This window comes from Passer montanus, unplaced genomic scaffold (assembly GCF_014805655.1).
Source record: "Passer montanus isolate IOZ18808 unplaced genomic scaffold, ASM1480565v1 scaffold1, whole genome shotgun sequence".
Classification (NCBI taxonomy): domain Eukaryota; kingdom Metazoa; phylum Chordata; class Aves; order Passeriformes; family Passeridae; genus Passer; species Passer montanus.
In genome coordinates, this window is record NW_024356504.1 from 13,200,939 (window position 1) to 13,215,956 (window position 15,018).

Below are 15,018 nucleotides of genomic sequence, written 5' to 3' on the forward strand. Positions count from 1 at the left end.
CGGCTCTGCCCGGCGGCCGCCGCCCCGGCGTGACCTTCACCGGAGGGGGCTCGGCCGGTGCGCCCGCCGCGGCGGACGGGCTGGGGGCCGCGGTGCTGTGGCAGACCCGCAGCCCTTTGTCTGGGGGACGCGGGGGCAGCACAGGGGACACGGGAAGCGTCACGGGAGGGCTTCTGAACTCGGCTGTTCCTGCCAAGTCCTGCTCTGTTTTCTTACCTGCAAGGGGAGGGGTGAACCTTCCCAGACCAGCAGAGTCCCCTGGCCCAGTGGTGATAGGGGTACGCGGTGGGGAAGAAGCCTTTGAAAATGCTCGAGGAATGAGGAGATGCTAGGAAAATGCTAGAGAAATGAGGAGGCGTGAGGATCGAGAAGAACGGGTGCTCAGAGGGAAGCTGGAGAAGGCTTGGGGTGGGTGCAAGGCTGGCTGTGACTCGGCAGCCAACATGAAAGGCGTAGGCTTGGTGGCCGAGCCTCATCTCTCCTGAGAACCCGCCCAGCCCTGGGCATGGCTCCACAGGGAGTCAGAAGGTGCCACTGGGGAGCACTCCCACGAGCTGCTGTGCAAGCGTGGGGTCCTTGACCCACCCTGCCTCTTCCCACTCAGCTGTGGAAGGGAGATTCACCCCCAGGCTGAGAGTCACCAGCATCAGGCAGCAGTCAGGGACCTCAGAGAAATGTCACAAGGCCACCTCCATGTTCCCAAGGCAAGACCAGCCAGCTCTGCTGCCCAAAGCTCCCAAACCCACAGGGAAGGAGAGGAGGGAAGAGATGCTGCACTTCTGCACCATTGCAAATGGTGTGCAATAAACCAGCCACGTGCGTGAGCGCAGATGCTGCTTCTCCCTCTATGGATCAGAGCACGCCATAGATGTTGCTGCCTCTCTGCTCCACGCAGAAAGATCCCCCTTGTATTTCTCATGAGCTGCAGCCCTGATTTCTATGGTGGGTGCCAGGCATCCATTAGGAACAAAACATCCCATTTGCAGGGACTGCTTCCACAAGTGAAGCGCTGAGAGAGGCAGCTGGAAAAGGTATCAGGGGGAATGCCTCAAGGATGCATTTTGATACAGCATTTTATGTGTGAAATGAACACATGTCGTTGCCAGGATGTAGCTGCTGCAGGATGGATCCAGGCTAACAGGCGGTAATGAATTATCAGCTGGGAGGAGCTAAACCAGCCCACCCTCTCCCCTCCCCACTTCCTCCTGCACTGCCGATGCTGGAGGTGTTTGCAAAGAAAGCGCAGACTCGGAGCCATGTTTCAGGCTTCTAGACTGGCCTCCCGATGCTTGGGGCTGACTTGCCCCTCTGGGGGCAGGGGAGAGGCTGTGCCCTCTGGGCCATGGCAGGGAAATAGAGTAAAGTTTCATTCCCACATATCCTGCACTGTGGCCAGCTGCCATCCCTGCAGTGGCATCTGCAGAGAACAGGCACGTGTACACACGGACCCTCAGATGCAGAGGTTTGCTTTGGGAGTGCCCAGAACCAAAGTGGATCTGGGCCAGCATTACCTACTCAAGGCCAGCTTAGGCTGGGCTGAAGTAACCATGAGGATTTGGTAAATGGGTATAAATACAGAGGAAGAAAATCAGGACAAGGTTTGTGATGACAATTAAGTCAGCACCTTTAGATATACATAGCTGGTTTCAACCTAGCCAAGAAGATGGGGGAGCCCTAGGGAGGTGATAGCAGGGAGCTTGTTGTCTTTGCTCTCTTTGCATGTTTAAGGAATTTCTGGTGTGCACATGTGGTCCCGTCAGAAACCCACAGCTGAATTTTTCAGGTGAGGAAGCAGAGACCTTTCTGCATGCTATTTGCTCCTGTTGAAGTAAAATCACTCTCAGATCGCTTCGCACAAAGCCTCCCCCACGCTGTGTGAGCTCTCCCAGACTGGCTTCCCAGAACTCATTCATAAAGGTTGTTCCTATTTGGCAGTGATGAGCTGGACTGCACAGCAGAGGCCAGAGAATTCCCCAGCCCTGGCTGGGCTTGTGGCTGCTGCACCACTCTGCTCGGTGCGCGTGCACCTCCCACCACTCCCAGGACGAGACATTTGGCTGAAGCCTCTTTAAAAATCCAGCTCAGGGCTGTTTAGTGATGCAGCTCGAGGCCTCAGCTATGAGCAGCACAAGAGCTCCAGGGCATTATTCCCTTCTTGCTTGCAGCTTGAGTCCTGCTGCGGCAGCAGCTCTGGGGTAGAGGAGGTCAGCGGGCCCCTAGTCCTTCTCCAGACAGCATTGCTGACAGTGGCAAGAGCTTCCTGCAAGCACTGTGGAATTACCCAAGCCCCACAAGAACAGCAGGATGTTCCTCATGTGGGTAAAGAAGCAGCTTTGCAGCTTACATGGGAGGCAGCTGCACTTCCATGTGAAAGAGGAGGATCTTTTCCCCACTCTTTAGGCTCCTCTTCAGGCTCAAGAAGAAGCTGGCAGGCAATGCTAGAGCACAAGTTACATCCCTGAGACCATCTCTTCTTGGCCTCTTTCTCGGTCAGCTGGCAGGGAAAGGCACAAAGCAGGAGGGAAGGGCAGCATTTCCCTTCCCCAAGGAGTTTGGGTTCCCACCCCAGGCAACAGGAATGACGTGCCCTTGGATGAAAGGGAGGAATGAGGTAGATCTTCAGGCACAGTCAGTCCCAAAGCTCTCAGGCTTCTGCCCTTGGCTAAATCTTCACCCAGGTGGGGTGGATTTGCAGGGACACTGTTGGCATGCACAGGTCCTCTGTGACTAAGGGTCACTCTAGCAGGGCAACACACACTTCAGTGTCCTGCTAGCACCAACAAAGGGATGCTTTCTTGTCCAAGACCCTAATCTGGGCCATGTAAAGGGGTATCCCTGTCCAGAGTCAGGGCTGTCTCAGATGGGAAATTGGAGCACTCTGGTTCCCAGCAGAGCTGACTGGGCTCTAGGGATGGAGACAGGTGGGAAGACAGCAGCACCAGGGGAGAGAAGCTGGTGTAAAACCAGTCCTGTAGGCAGTACTGTAAAAAATCTTAGAGAGAGCTAGCACTGACCTGCAGGATCCACACAGTTCCCTGCAGGTTCCTGGCAGTCTCTCACTCTGCTTTGCCTGACCTGAGCCTCCCAGAACACAGAGCAGTGCAGCTCTGTCTGCCTGGTTCAGGGGGAATGGGAGGCAGCTCAGGCCTTGGCTAGGCTCATGCCAGCTGTCACATCCTCTCCAAACTCTCTGGCATGATGCTCCCATGCTGGGGCTCTGGCTCAGAAATGCATAAGCTCTCAGCCTGGGGCAGCTCTCCCAGCACCCTCACGACATAAAAGGCATTTTGGAGGGTCCAGGGCCCCCTAGTCAGCTTCCAGGCTACTGAGCTATTGGACACAGGCTTGTGATGGGTCCTGGCTTAAAGCACTTGGCACGTCCCCCTGCCTGCTCCAGAATGATGAATGAGCATGTGTTTGCTGGCTGGCTAGAGCTGTTCTTTAATAGCTCACTTGCTGTGCCGTGGTCTGTCTGTACTGGCAAAGGCAGGCAGGGAAAGGACTGTCTCCCTGGCAGCAGCTGGCCAGCCAGCTCCTGCGCTGCCTTGCCCATGGAGATGTCAGTCTCAGTACATCCCTCAGTGAGTGGGTCTGACAGCCCTGACGCTGCCCTCCCCAGGCCACACAGCAGACAGCTTCCAGCAGTCCTGCCTGTGTTGGCATCCCTGGGGCTGGGAAGCCTCAGAGGACCTGGCAGCAGGATGTCTGCAGTGCCCAGGGAGGAGAACTGGCTTGTGTTTCTGGGCACCCCAGCCCAGGCATCTCTCCATTTTCCATTCCTGGTTACCTTCCACCTGTCTCCTGTCCCTGTCCCAGCCTTTAAGGGCAGGAGGCTACAGCTGTGGGTCCAGCACAGCTTACCCTGCAATACCTGCTCGGTGTGGCTCAGGGTGGGGAGCAGTGCCCACCTATGGTGGCCGGAGGAGCTTGTGCAGCCCCTGCTCCGCAGTCGGCCCTGGATTCACACAGCAGAGTGAAGCAGAGCACACTCAAGTCGAGCAGCCCTGTTGCAGCCCCTGGAGAGAAGCTATTTTTGTCCTGCCATTTGCTGAACGGTGGAGATGGGAATGGCTCAGAGAGCTGGAGAAATGCAGCTTCTCTGGGTGGAAAGCAGGCAAGGCAGAGGCGGGCTTGAATCCACATGAAAACACATCTCTGCTTCCTCATCTATGGGCAGAGATGGGTCCTAGCACTGGGCTGCTGCTGGAGAGGCAAGGCAGTCCTTGCTGGCATAGGGGTGAGGATGTGGATTGATTGCCACCAAGGCGATGCTTCCAGCCCACATCCCTCACAGGACTGCTGCCACTAAAGCCCTTAGGGAAAGAGCTCTAAGCGCTGCGTGGAACAGGAGGGAATAACTGGGAAACACCAAGTATCGCCAAGGGCTGCTTAAATGCCTGCCAGCCCTCCTGTAAGGTCTTGCGGCAGGAGAAAACCCACACAGCCGCAGGGTGATAGAGGCTGATGAAGGGCTAATGATCCTCCCTGTACCCAATTCAGGCTCCGGCAAGAGACCCCCTGCCAGCCCAGCGCGGGGAGCTGACGGGGTCTGCGCTGCAGCCCCCGAGGGGTGAGGCTGAGGCGCAGGAGGGCGAGCCCGGCGCGGGGGGCTCGGGGGGCTCGGGGGGCTCGGGCCGGGCTGCGCTGCCCTCTCGCGGCAGCCGCTCCAGCGCCGCCCGGGTCCCCCATCTCCGGCTGTGTCTGCAGGGCTGCGTGCCCAGCCCACCACCGCAATTCCTTGCCTCCGTCCGCCTTGGGATACTGTCTCTCAGGGGCACTGGCATGTGGGGACATTGCACGGCTCTGAGGGAAAGCGTCTGGTTGCCCATTTGGTGACTGTGATTCCTTCCTGTGAAGACCCAGCACCTTCCCGCCCGCCAGAAGCTCGGAGCATCTCTGGGGTCTCCTGGCAGTGAAACGGCTGAGGGCTCTGTGCTGGGGTGGAAGGGATGCCAGAGGACGCTGTGTGCATGGAGAATCCCGGGGGAAGAGGCCAAAGGGAAGCAACGTTGCCATGGGGCAACGAAAGCATCTGTGCAAGGATCCACCTTGGCAGTGAGCAAAGATTTATCCAGCACCATGTTGATGGCGGGTGTTGAGCCCAGGACCCCTGGTCTCTAGGTGAGAGTTGTTCCCAGATCTCCCTGGGTGGCAGGAGCTGAACAGCCCAGTCCCCCGGGATTGCTTCGTCTGGCAGGCAGGCAGCTGCCGTGCTTTAAGCTCTCCTGCAGGCACACGGGACACTCAGTACGCCCAGGGCAGGCTGTGGGGGCACAGCTGGCTCTGCACCAGCTCTCCTGGTGCTCTCTGCCCCGGCTGTGTGCATGTGCAGCTGCATGCTTGCAGCAGCCTGTGCATCCACATGTCAATGCTGCCTCAGCATTCCAAAGCGCTGGAGCATCCCAAGCGCTGGGACGAGGCTGCATCCCCCGGTGCTGTTTCCCAATGGTGACTGGGAAGGCAGAGCCGTAACTTCCACCCTTCCACCTCTTGGGGTGCCTGGTCTCCGTGTGGTGGCCAGAGGGGCTCGGTGACACCGGCGGGGGGGGCTGGCTGTCCACCAGGTGGAGCTGCACCCCACGTTTTGATGCTGCTGGGGTGGCCCTGGGCCAGACCTGGTCTCTTCTTTCTTTTCCCTACCCTGGCAAGGACAGATCCTGGCTTTCCCCAGCCCTCAGGTGATGCACATGTGAAGGACAAGCGTGCACATCGTGTACATATGCTCTGGTGACGAGTGCTGACCCCCGTTAGCCCCACTTGCCCAGCAGTCATTGCCTGCTTGCAGATAGACAGTGGGTGTTGGCACAGTCTTTTGGAAGCCTTCTCCCCAACAGCGAGTCAAGGGGACTTGGGACATTGTCCTCAGTGGTGTTCTGGCCTCACGTTTTTCCAGGGCTTGGGGCTAACTGCATTCTCTGTGTGGAGGATGGGGTAAGTCCCAGCTCCTGCCAAGCTCTTCATGTAAAGTGGATCTTGCCCACTCTAGTTGTGTGTGGGTCCCCAAGGATCCCCTGACCTTCTGGAGCTGCTGTTGGCCATGCCATCAGCTTTGCTGTGACCAGCGATGGAGAACTGCAGGCTCTGTGCCCTGTGGCTCTGTGCTTGAGGTGTATCTGCTCAAGCACTGCAGCCCTGTGAGATCAAAGGGACTGTGAGCACCTCTGGGAGAAGAGCCTACATTTGCCAGTCCTCAGCAGCCCCGCGCCAAGGACTGCCAGCCTGAGATCCAGCTGCCTTAGCTTTGAGGGGTAATTGTTTCAGTGATGACACTGTGATAACTCCCAAAGATAGTCTGACACCCACCAGACTCCTTTCACAGCCCCAGACCTGCCTCACGAAGCTGGGCCCTGAAAGATCCCCTGGTCAAGCAATCCACCACCTTCCATACACAATCCACCATACCTTCCTTTCTCCCTAGTGCTTGCCAGTCCCGTGAAGGGTCCCCATCACTGACTGCCCCTCGTCTTTCCATGCTCCCCCAGTGTAGGACTGGGAAGGCAGGGTGCTGGAGAGGGTCTGCCTGCCCTCAGTCACGGCCAGGCTGGGGCTGGAGGAGAGTCTGCTCCTTGCCTGGTGGGATGCTGTCAGGCCTGGTCTGCGGTGGAAGCGAGGGAGGCAGCTGTACAGGAAATAATCATGGCTTGTTCCAAGATTAAATCACTGGCGGGAGTGCGAGAGAGGATAAAAGGAGCCGTCTGTCGTTAGAGGGAATATTAACCCGGCAGCGGGTCGGGAGGGGGGAGAATTTTATTCCTTCCACTTGCTGGCTGCCAGGCCCGCTGTGCACACAGGGCTCAGCACTGACAGCATCTCTCAGCAGGACATGTGCCCTCCCTCCCCAGTTCAGCCCACGTCACGGGCCCTTTTCCCTCCCTCCCTGCTCCAGGAACGTGAGCTTCTTTGAGCAGGGCCAGAAGAAAGCTTTTCAGAGAAGTTGGGAACCCGAGGCAGGATCATGCTGCATGTCTGATGCCACATGGAGGCACGGAACCACTCTGTCCCTCTGTGCACTGCTCTTTGCCCTGCCCAGGCCAGGTCTTCTCCCAGTTCCGGTGGATGAGCTCGGCATGGCACAAAAGGTTCTTGTTTGGTCTGGCCCTTATCAGGGACCTGCCTCGAGGCCCTTGGGCATGGTTGCTGGGCTGGAGCTGGAGCAGGTGAGGCCAAGGAGCAAGGCACAGGGCAGAGGGAAAACAAGACACCAGCTGCAAAGGGGTGAGCTGGCGGGGAGATAAGATAGAGGGAGAAATGCAAAATATGATGGGTGGCAGGTGGGAGGAAACGTGGGAAACTACCGGGCACCTTGGCCAGCTGGGAGACACACTTAACAGGTCAGAGCCCTTGGGGGTGCCAGCGAGCCGTGGTGACAAGCTCCCAGCCCTGCTCGTGTCCCCTCGCCCTTGGGCTGGGACATGCTTTGTGAGTAGCTGAGGTGTGACCCCAAGACACTGTGCCCTGGTGAGCCTGAGCTGCTCCAGGGCTGTGTGGGGACTGAGCACGGCCCTGGAGGGCTGTCACAGCCCTGCTGCTGGGCTTGCTGCAGGGAGGCAAGCCACGCTCTCTGGGCTGCATTTACAGGGTCTCCTGTGCCAGGATAAACAGCCCCATGGGGTTTGGGGTTTGCAGCAAGTGGTTGATGAAAGCCTGTGGCCCTGAGCTTAGGACTTCCTTCCCTTTGAAGGAAGAGTCCTGGCAAGTTCCCAAGCAAGAAGGTCCCAGCCCCTTCCCCCTCGTCTTTTCTTTCCCCTCACAGCCCATTCCCTCTCCAGCTGAGGGCTGGGCTGAGATAAGAAGATGAGCTATCCTTGGCTGCCTGGTCCAGCCTGGTGCTACCCCACAGAGTCAAGGCCTTGCTTCCATGCAGGCTGAAGCCCCCAGTGTTCAGCCTTGCCACATGTGTAAGCCTGGCTGTGTGCAAACTACTTGAGCCTGGCCTGATTTTGCCTCACCAGCTTCCCTTATTGGCCTGCTCCCCCTCTGGGGGACGTGATTTGAGAAAGGCCAGTGCTGCTGGGAGCAGCCAAGGCAGCCATTCCCCCACAACACAGCAGAAACCATCAGCACGCGCAGCTGCCTCCTCAGCACCCACGGGCAGTGCTGGCAGGGCCAGTGGGTGCTTGCTGCTGGCTGCTGCCCATCTCTTGGGCTCCAGATTTCCCCCTAGCTGCCAAGGGAAGGCTCCCGCGGCACCAGCTCCACGGTACCAGGCATGGCTGAGCTCTGCAGGGGTGTGCACATGTGCCCCCAGCACCCCCAGTAGCTCCCATCCCTGGTAGCCGGCACAGAGAACCCGGAGTGGATGGAAACCCTGCAAGCTCCTCCAGAGGTGATGCAGGTTTGCACCCGGGGCAGGTTTGGCCCTGCTGCACACAAACCCCAGCGAGCAGCCCTTGCCAAGATGCTGCAATTTCCAGGCCGACATCAAAAAGCAGCTGGGGATTGGCTCGCACGCGCTCCCACACAGCACATCCTCTCTGCTCTGTGAGGGATGTTTTACAACATAAGTGCTGCTATATTAAGCCACGCATCTAACTGGAAAAACAGGAGATGGAGAAGCAAGAGCAGCTACCTCAGTGCCCGCAGATGCTTTAACAGTGTGTGAGTCCTGCTCCTGCTCGGGTTCTTGCCTGCCTCTATCCCCCTGCCTGGCCTTAGGCAGGCAAGAGGGCACCTTGGCCATGCAGCTTGCCCTTGGGCTTTGGATGGGGTGTTTGCCTACCTGCTCAGCTCCCCATCCCCCAGCTCGGCTCCAGGGGTGGGCAGGAACAGCAGAATGGGGACAGTCTCCATCTTTTGGGGCAAAACTGCAGGCTATCAGGGGCTTCAGCTGGCACCTTTCAGATCCTAAGCAAAGGCTGGGTGTTTGGGGAAGGCCATCCCTTCTCACTGCCAGGCAGGTGGAAGGAGAAGGGGATCTCCTTCCTGGTGGCTCCAGGAGGGGCTGCTCTCTGCCCACAGCTGCATGAGCACCCCTGTAGCACCCCTGCACCCAGAGGGCCAGGGCACTGCCCAGTTCTCCCTGCGGCCCTGAGAAGCAGGGGGAAGCAAAGGGCTTGGGCCCATACTCCCTGGATAGACCCTGCTTTTATTCCTTATGGCTCCCCAGGTAAGGATTGGCCCAGAAAGCCCAGGTTTTCAATAGCTCACATTCATTGGCCTCTGACCTGCACCCCATCCCTCGTCCATGGGGTGGGCATAAATAGTGTGGCCGAGCTGTGCTCTACCTGGGGACAGTGGAGGGAGCAGTCCTTGGCAAGCCAGGACCCCTGCAAGAGAGGAGTAGAGTTGATTTATGCTCCTGACATTTCTCTCCCGGTCAGGCAGAGCTTTTAATAAAGAATGAGTGATTTATGGCTTCTTTTAAGTGGGAAGGAATGTTACCTAAGGCAGTCTGCCCCCAACACCCCTGCCTCTATCTCACTGAAACCCTAGCATCTGGGCTTGCAGGAGGGGAGCAGCCCCTCTCTGCTCCTGCCCTCTCCCAGAGTCCTCCCCACAGCCATGGCAGCCCTACATCCTGCCCTGCTCCTGTCAGCAGCACCCCTGGCCCTGCCTAGGGATGCCCTGGCACGCTGCAGGGAGGGGTGCTGTATCCCCTCCAAATGCCCCAGCCCTGGGCAGTGTGCAGCCCACACGCCAGCTCACACACGGCAGAGATTCAAGGGAAGCTGCTGTCCTGAGACCCCTCTGAGAGGAACCCTGTGGTGGCTGGCCTGGGGACAGGATGACAGCTCCACAGCAGTTGTCATGGTTACAGGGTATTAATGGATGCGGGCAAGGCTGCTTCCCAGGGATGAGCAGCTCCAGAAGGAGAGGGCTGCCCTTAGCCTGCCCAGCTGCAGCCACTGCCATGGGGGCTCGGCCGTGGAGCCCCCATACCCATCCCCAGCTGCTCCAGACCCTGGGCCAGTGCTGGCCTGAGCCAATTCCAAACCCAGAGGTGGCAGCAGCTTGCAACCACAGGAGCTTCTTGGAGCCTGAAATTATTCTGGCATCTTCCAGGACAGGAAGGAAAAGGATGTCTCCCCTTCCCTCCCAGCCCTGCTACCTAGGGACAGCTGGAGAAGGCCATGGGGCTGGGGGACACGGTGGTCAGCAGGAGCAGCAACACAGCAGAGCTGCAGCCAGCCCCGTTGCCCTCTGGAAAGGGCTAATGAGTGAGGACAGGGGATAAGAGCCGGGGCGGAGGGAGCATCACCCAGAATAAAGCTGCCCCAAGAGCATCCCAGCTGCTAATGAAGATAAAGTGCCCAGTTCCTTTTCTTCTCCCAGTGAAATCTGATGGCTAAGGGGGAAAAAATGCTTTCAAGTGTATTCATCTCTAACTCGGCCTGGGAGGCAGGGATTCCAGCAGGAGCGGCGGCCAGCTGAGGCACTGATCTCACACTTCACACACGTGCACACACACATGCATGTGCAAGCAGCCCCCAGGCAGGCTGCGCACAGGCTGTGTGAAATGCCCGCAGAGCACGCAGACATCAAAGGCCCGTCTCTCTCTGCATGGAAACCGCAGCCGTAGGTGAAGGCAGGTGTTGAGCAAAACACCCCCTGCCCACGCCAGGCACCCGCATCGGGCTGCCAGATCCCACACGTGCCCTGAAATGCAGATGGCAAGTGCAGTGCCAACACAGGCACGCGGCACGCCAGGGGCGTCTGCCAGCACACACACACACACAACATGTGAGTGCACACACACACACACACACGAGCACACACACAGTAAAGCACACACACATGTAAGCACACACACACATGAGCACACACACATGTGAGTGAGCACACACATGATACATGAGCACACACACATGCATGTACACACACACATGAGCACACACATGTGAGTGAGCACACACATGAGCACACACATGTATATAGATACACATGTGCACACACACATGAGCATGACACACACGCACATGCATGTACACACATGTGCACGTATCCTCACCCTGCCCCAGGCCCAGCAGGTGTGCAAATGCAGCCGGTATTGTGTGGCCATGATGGGAGAGGGCAAGTGATGCCTGGAAAGACCCAGGGGGTGGAGGTCCTTTGGAGTCACTCGTGTTTCATTGTATGTGTGAATAAATCTTGTTGCTATTGATGTGTGTGGGAGACAGGTCTAGGGGGAGATGGGTTGAGGCTCTTCAGTGTCATGGATGGATGAATTTCTACCCCATCACACCAAAAGATTCTGTCCCAAGCCCTTCCCATGCCTCTAGTCCCACAGTCCAGCCACTGAAACTCTCCCTAATCCTCATCCCAACCCTGACTGCACGATACCTACAGAAAAGAATCACACTCCCATCCCTGGCCTGGGAGAGCATCCACTCAGAGACCCCTCCAAATCCCTGGAGCAGACATGTGCAGTGGGGCTGCATTCCCAAAGTATCCATTCCCAGTCTCTCTGGGAAGGATTCCTACAGCCCTGTGCTAAGTTAAACAAACTCAGGACTTCTCTCTGCCCCTGGGGACCTCTGTCACGGACCAGCCCTCCTTCAGGCTGTGAAATGCATCCTGCAAATGGACAGCCTGTGTGCCAGATCCTGCTGGGATTGTCCCTGACCCAGGCTAACTCCTAAACCATGAGCAAAGATTGTCTGGATCACCACAAGCTGGCCCAAGACAAAGTCATAAAAGGACAGTGCTAAACATTCCCACAGGGACAATCCCAGTGCTGTGCCTGGCAATGCCCTGGGACTGTTTGCTTTACCAGCGCAGACATAACCAGAGATTCCCACTCCTTTCCTCTGGAGGATTGGAATTAAGTGCCTGTTTACAGAGAGGCAGCGAGGGAATAGAAGGTATGTGGAGGGGGGAGCAGCTCCTCCTCAGTATATCTGGCAGCTAAATGTACCCTAGACCCACCAGAGACCCTCTAGGCATCAAAGCATGTGACTGGAGCTCCTCAGACAAGTAGAGGTGCTGCAGAGAATCTGAATCTGGCCCTGCTGACACACTTCTGCCCTCTTAGCATCGTGCAGGGGGTCATGCCTGGCCAGACCCCACTGGCTTGTTGCAATCAGCTGCTGAATGAGCTGGGCATGAAGGCTGGGAAGAAGTGCCCCACAAATCTGGGGCAGGGCAGAGGGGAGCATGGGTGCTGCTGGCAGCTGCAGCACCACTCACTAGGGCTGGCTTTGGCAGGTACACCACTATCCCACAGCTCCAGCTGCTGCCAGCAGCCCCTTTGTGCCTCCCAGCTCCTGGTTATTAATTCAGATGGATCTGCTTAGCTGGGGCTGGGGGGAGTCAAAACGAGGTGGATAACTGCATATACACTTCAAGCAAATAATGGGAAAGGGGTAGAGGGGGACCAAGCTCAGCAAGAAACTAGGAAAGGCAAAGAAGGCTGCGGGTGGCATGGGGACAAGAGCTGAGAGCGAGGGATCAGAGCACTGGGGCCAGCAAATAACACCCGGTGAGAGACGAGAGGGGTAGAAAGAGCAAAATCAGCCGCAGACGAAGCTGCCGGTGCCCGTGGCCGGCGGCTGTCGGGTGCCAGCAGCCCCGCAGGGCTCAGCCCCGCTGAGCTGCCCGCGCTCCTCAGCAGAGGGCAGTGGATGCACACGCACCTGCCTGCACACCTGTGCCGCACTGCCCTGGGCACCGCACGGCCCTGGGCACCGCACAGCCCTGGGCCCCGCACGGCCCTGGGCACCGCACAGCCCTGGGCACCGCACTGCCCTGGGCACCGCACGGCCCTGGGCACCGCACGGCCCTGGGCACTGCACAGCCCTGGGCACCGCACGGCTCTGGGCACCGCACTGCCCTGGGCACCGCACTGCCCTGGGCACCGCACGGCCCCCAGGTGCCCGGCACACGGCAGGACACGGCAGCGCGGAGCATCCTCGGTGCTCCCGATGCTGCTGGCGGGTGAAGGAACAGCCTGGCAGCCCTTGAGGGACAAACGGGGCTGCGAGGACTGGCAGTGAGGTCTGCAGGGCTGGCAGTGTTCCCGCGGGGCAGCCAGCGAGGGTCTCTGCTTGCATGACCCCAAAGCAAATCAAAGTCCTGGCCAGCAAGGATGTGGCCATAAAGGCAGTCCCGAGGGTCGGAGGGACAGGAGGAGCATCCAGATGAAACTGCAGACTGTTAAACTGGAACCCCTCCTCCACTGCTGTGCAGGGGGAGGCGAAGAAGTGTCTGCATGAATGTGGGGAGCCTCCTGGGCCAGTGATCCCCATGAGAGTATGAAGGGGTGCCCCCTATAGCTGTATGAGCAGAGGTCCCTACAGCCATACCAGGAGGAGCACTATAACCATACAAGCAGGACCACTCTAGTGGTCTAATGCACATGACAGACAGCCTCAAGATTCCTCCTCCACCTGTGGGCAGTCCCCTGTGCCAGCCCATCCCTGGGGGAGACAAAGCACCATCCCCATCCCAGCCTCCCCCAGCATTTCTGGTCTCACTGTCTTGGTGATGCCTGGCACATTTGGGCTGGGAGAGAGAGAGGGCAGGCCTGGCAGCTGTGGAACATTCAGGCCAGATGTGGAAGGTACACTTTACAGCAGCAAGCCATGAGGAGGCAGCTGAGCTGAAGGCCTGTACTTAGCTGGCTGCAACATGGCAAGGGAAGAAAGGACATTCCTCCCTCAGGAACAGTTTGCACACATAGCGTCATCCCCTCGTTATTAGGAGGGAAGCCACAGAGAGGGTGTTCCCAGACCCCAACCCCAGCACTCCTCTTCAGGCCAGGGTGGCCCCGTGAAGGGTGGTGGGAGCTGGGCAGGGAGCAGGGGTCTTGTGGGATGCTGCGTTTGCCATCAGATCCCCAAGTCTGTGTCGCTCTCAGCCTCTTGGTTTGCTGGAAGTGAAGGAGCTATCCTGGCCCGGATTCAGCCAAATCAGCACTTTGGGTTGAGCCCAGCTGTCACTGAGCCCAGGCTATGGCTGAGCATGCCAGAGCCTCACCAGATGCTGGAGTATGTATGCCTTTGCTGGCCATCCACTTGTGGCTTTCCTGGGCCATGGGGAAGCCTGCAGCAGCGCTGGCTGAATGAGATTCCCAGCCCATCCTGACAGAGGCTGTTGGCTGCCTTGCCAGAAGAGGCACGGTTTAAGGAGCTTGGCTGAGTGTCTCTTCCTTGGAAAACCCTCCCAGGAGAGATGTCTGCTCTGGCCCAAGGTCCTGAAACCCTATTTGGGTGGAAGAGTCCTCATGTGGGGCAAGGCACTGAGCCGCTCCATGCTGGGGATGGGACATGCCCTCTGCTCCTGTTCACAGTCCAGCAGAGCTCTGCTAAGGCAGTGGGAGCTGAGCATGCCCCAGACCCCAAGGCCTGTCCCACCAGCCCTGCTTCACAACAGAAACACTGAGAGTCCAAGAATGATTTCCCTGCTAGGGAAAGATTAAGCTACCCCACTAGCCCTGCTTGAGATCCTGCTCCCTGAGCCCTGCTCTGAGCTTACACAAAGCCCTGCCATGAGATGGGGCATGGAAGGTCAAGAGATGGAGCAGAACAGCGTGACTTCAGAGACAGGAATTATAAATTCAGAAGGATTTTCAGAGACCAGGGAATCCTGGAAAGTAGACCAGAGAGCTTGTTCCTTGCTGTGCCGAGGAAGGTCATCAGTTATCAGAGTAGCAGCAGGAGGCAGACCTGGTGATTCAGAGCCACAGCTTGGGTATAGGATCTTACTTGCCTAAAGCCAAAGGATGCTTCAGAGTGATGGGACAGAGGGAAGGGCAGAACAAGACTGCAGCCTTTGCAGCTGGTTTTGTCCTGTCGGGAAAAAAGCTGCCTTGGTAATCTTTCCACAAACCCTGCATGTTTGTTTGTCTCATGACCTGTGTGCTGGGAAGGGTGAACCCTGAGCCGATACCCATGCATTGAATCTAAGGTCTTGGAGAGAAACAGACCCAACCCCTCTGCCAGTGTTTGCAGCAACCACAAGGCAGCAGCCATGCCCAGGTGTCGGGAAACATCAGAGCACGTGTCTCCTGTCCGCACGGCTGAGAGCGGCGTGTGGGCGTCGGGACACACCTGTCCAGAAGAATCCCAGCAAATTACTTCT